The following is a 3,979-nucleotide window of genomic DNA, read 5'->3' as shown; positions in this document are numbered from 1 at the left end:
CACTGGATCATTCATTTTTCGTGTATGGAGTTTAGTGAGCTCCTTGTATATTTTGGATACTAGCCCTTTATCTGATACGCCATTTGCCACTATCTTTTCCCATTCTGTTGGTTGCCTATTAGTTTTTTTTATTGTTTCCTTTGCTTGCAGAAGCTTTTTATCTTGATGAGGTCCCAGTACATTTTTGTTCTTGATTCCCTTGCCTCTGGGGATGCACTTTTGAAGGCTATAGTCTCAGGGAAGAAGCTCTGTTAAAAGACTATAGGATTATAGAATATCCCCACCCCCATATGCATATTATCACCACATCTGTACTAAGGCTCCTATACTATAATATAATATATAATATATAATACAGCTGAAAGAACTGTAAGGCTCAGAATCTATGTAAGAAAAAATCTAATGGGAAACCCAAATACAATAGAAGAAACTAAAAAATACTGGAGGAAATTTTAGCCTCTTATACCTATAGCCACAGCAAACAATAAACACAGACTGATTTCTAGCCAGATAAATATAAAAGCTCATGCTAAAAGCCTATTTAACTCAGTTCTTTTTGCCTGATACATCATGTTTACCTTTCAACAAAAACTTAAAAATTGGAGGATAAAGCATTTTTGTAGCTGAGTACCTGTATCAGCCCATTTCCTGTACGTGGGGTTTTGGAAGCCCTGTAGCTTTCCTTCATTTTCTTCTATCTTTATTCTTTCGAATTCAGGCTATCAGTGGTTCTCCTGGTATAAAATTCTCAAAACCCTTGTTAGTCTCCTGTGCAGTTGATGGGTTTCAGTCATGTGACAAGAGGGTCTTTCACAAATATTTACTGAATAACCTCATTTCTATTCTTATTTCTTTTTTTTTAAATTGTTTTTTAGTGTATTTTATTTTGAGAGATAGACAGAGTGTGAGCAGGGGAGGGGCAGAGAAAGAGGGAGACACAGAATCAGAAGCAGGCTCCAGGCTCCGAACTAGCTGTCAGCACAGAGACCAATGCGGGGCTCAAACCCACCGACTGTGAGATCATGACCTGAGCCAAACCCATATACTTAACTTACTGAGCCAACCAGACGCCCCTCTATTCTTCTTTCTGCTGAGAGAGCCATTTGGATCCATGAGTCATAAGCCCAATCTTAGCAAAAGATTGCTAAGCCACACCCTTGGCCCTTTCTTCAGAGCACAATTTTCAACAGTGAATTTCTTGATATTTGAATTCTTTCTAATCTGAATAGCTTGAAAACTACCTACATCATCAACAGCTGGCTCATTTTTGCTTAACTGTCCTTTCCTCAATTCACTTCTTTCCTTTTACTTTTTTGCTAGAAGCAGCAAGGAGAAATCAGTCTGTGTCTTCAACACTTTGCTTGGAAATCTCTTCAGCTAAACATTCAAATTCATTGCTTCTAAGTTCTATGTTCTGTCAAACAGTAGAATACAATGTAGCCTAGTGCTCAATTATTTTGAAATAAGGATTGCTTTTCTTCTAGTGTCCAATAACTTGTTTCTCATTTTCTTCTAAGGTCACACCAGAAGCACCTTTAACATTGATATTTCTATTAACATTTTGTTAATGTCATTATACATTTTCTCTAAGAGAGTAGCTCCTTGCTTCTCTCTTAGCTCTGACCACAACTACCTTTAATGTCCATATGTATTTACACTAAACATCCTTTCAAAGCATTCTAAACTTTTTCTATCTTGTGCCTCAAAATTCTTCCAGCCTCTATTTCTTACCCAATTCCAAAGCCACATTCTGTATTTTTAAGTGTTTGTTATAGGAGCACCCTACTTCTTGGTATCAAATCTATATTAGTTTCTTAGGGCTGCCATTATAAATTACCACAAATGTGGTCATCTGTTATCTCTCAGTTCTATTTTTAATATAATTTATTGTCAAATTGGCTTACATACAAGATCCAGTGCTCATCCCAACTCAATGCTCATCACTCATTTTTCCCTCTCCCCCACATCCCATCAACCCTCAGTTTGTTTTCTGTATTTAAGAGTCTCTTATGGTTTGCCTTCCTTCCTCTCTGTTTGTAACTATTTTTTCCCCTCCCCTCCCCCCATGGTCTTCTGTTAAGTTTCTCAAGATCTACATACAAGTGAAAACATATGATATCTGTCTTTCTCTGACTGACATTTCACTTAGCATAATACCCTCCGGTTCCATCCAGATTGCTGCAAATGGCATGATTTCATTCTTTCTTGTTGCCAAGTAGAATTCCACTGTATGTATAAACTACATCTTCTTGATCCATTCATCAGTTGATGGACATTCAGGCTCTTTTCATAATTTGGCTATTGTTGAAAGTGCTGCTATGAACATTGGGGTACATGTGCCCCTCTGCATCAACACTCCTGTATCCCTTGGGCACATATGCTGGCTTGGGTAAATACCTCTTGGTTCTAAGGCTACAAGTCATAAGCTTAAGTTGTTGCTAGGGCCATGCTTGCTCTAAAGGCTCGAGGGAAACTCCTTTCTTGCCTCCTCCTAGATTCTGGTGGCTCTTGGAAATCCTTGTCATTCCTTAGGTTGTAGGTGCATGGCTCAATTTCTGCCTCCATCTTCATATGGCCTTCTTCCCTTGATGTGTCTCTGTGTCCTTTTCTCTTCCTATAAGGACAACAGTGATTGGTTATAGGGCCCATTATAATCCAGTATGACATCATCTTAACTTAATTGCATCTCCAAGATCCTATTTCCAAGTGAGAAATACACTGAGGTTGCATACACTACTGAGTACATGTTGGAACAGATTACAAGACCAGTGGATTCTTGCAATATAGTTCTTATGAATGCTATCTTGACCAAGTTTTGAGGCCCTGGCTGGAAGTCAGTCCATTGCCTTTCTTGAGTAGCTAATTAGATTCACCCCAACCACTACCTTTATCAAGGTATGGGCTGGTATACACCTGCCCTAATCACTCCAGGGCTAGGTACCAGACCATCACAGGAAGCCCCTATGCCCCCAAACCTGCTGAAATTATTCAAACTAGCCAATCCTAACCGTGGTTACCCTGTTTAATCCTTTCATTCCCAAAGATACCACCACAAAGTGTTTTGTGGTCAAGATGGTGGAGAAGTAGGGAACACTGTTACCTCCGCATGCCTGCAACCATCAAACTGAAAGGAATTAAAAGCCACAACTTTCTGATCTCCAGGAGATGGGGTGCATGCACTGACCCCTTATTGACATCAGCCCCACGGATGCTGGAGTAAGTGAGTGAAAACTGGGAACGGAGACTCTGAAGGAAGGAGCACTGGCTCAAAGCGGAGCTGGAAAGAGAGTGCCCAGAGACGTAAGCAACATTCCCCTGCACTCTGTATTGTAGAATTCTCAGTTTTGACAATGGTTCATTTTTTAATGAGACCTATCACTGTGTAATAATATTTACTAAATGTAATCCATTTGTAAAAATTATACAAAAGATCCATCTGTATAGCAAGTGCAATTTGTTACTAGATATTTCTGGAGGAAACTTTTAAAACATAATAACTTAAAAATCTTTTTTCTTGGGGCACCTGGGTGGCTCAGTTGGTTAACCATCTGACCGTGGCTCAGGATATGATCTCGTGGTTCATGAGTTTGAGTCCCATATCAGGCTCTCTACTACCAGTAATGGAGCCTGCTTTGGATCCCCTGTCTCCCTCCTTCTACTCCTCTCCTGCTCACTCTTTCTCTCTCTAAAATAAACAAACATTTTAAAAATATGTTTTTCTTATTTATACAAAGATATCATATGATATTTTAGGAATCATGATTTAAAAAAGAATTTCTATTCTCATGATATTGCCTCATATTTTCAATGACCTACAATTAACTTCTTAAATAATTCTGAATATTAGACTATGAAGAAAAAATTCAGAAAGAAAAAAATACACGTGCAATTTATACATGGGTGTTTTTTTCTTCATTGTTCTTTCATTATCAAAATTTCCTTACTCTGTCTTTACCTATGTTAGGACAACCAAGAGCAA

Source organism: Suricata suricatta, unplaced genomic scaffold (genome assembly GCF_006229205.1).
Source record: "Suricata suricatta isolate VVHF042 unplaced genomic scaffold, meerkat_22Aug2017_6uvM2_HiC HiC_scaffold_157, whole genome shotgun sequence".
In the NCBI taxonomy this organism is placed as follows: Eukaryota; Metazoa; Chordata; class Mammalia; order Carnivora; family Herpestidae; genus Suricata; species Suricata suricatta.
The sequence above is the reverse complement of the archived record's forward strand: the minus strand, read 5'-3'. Positions refer to the sequence as shown.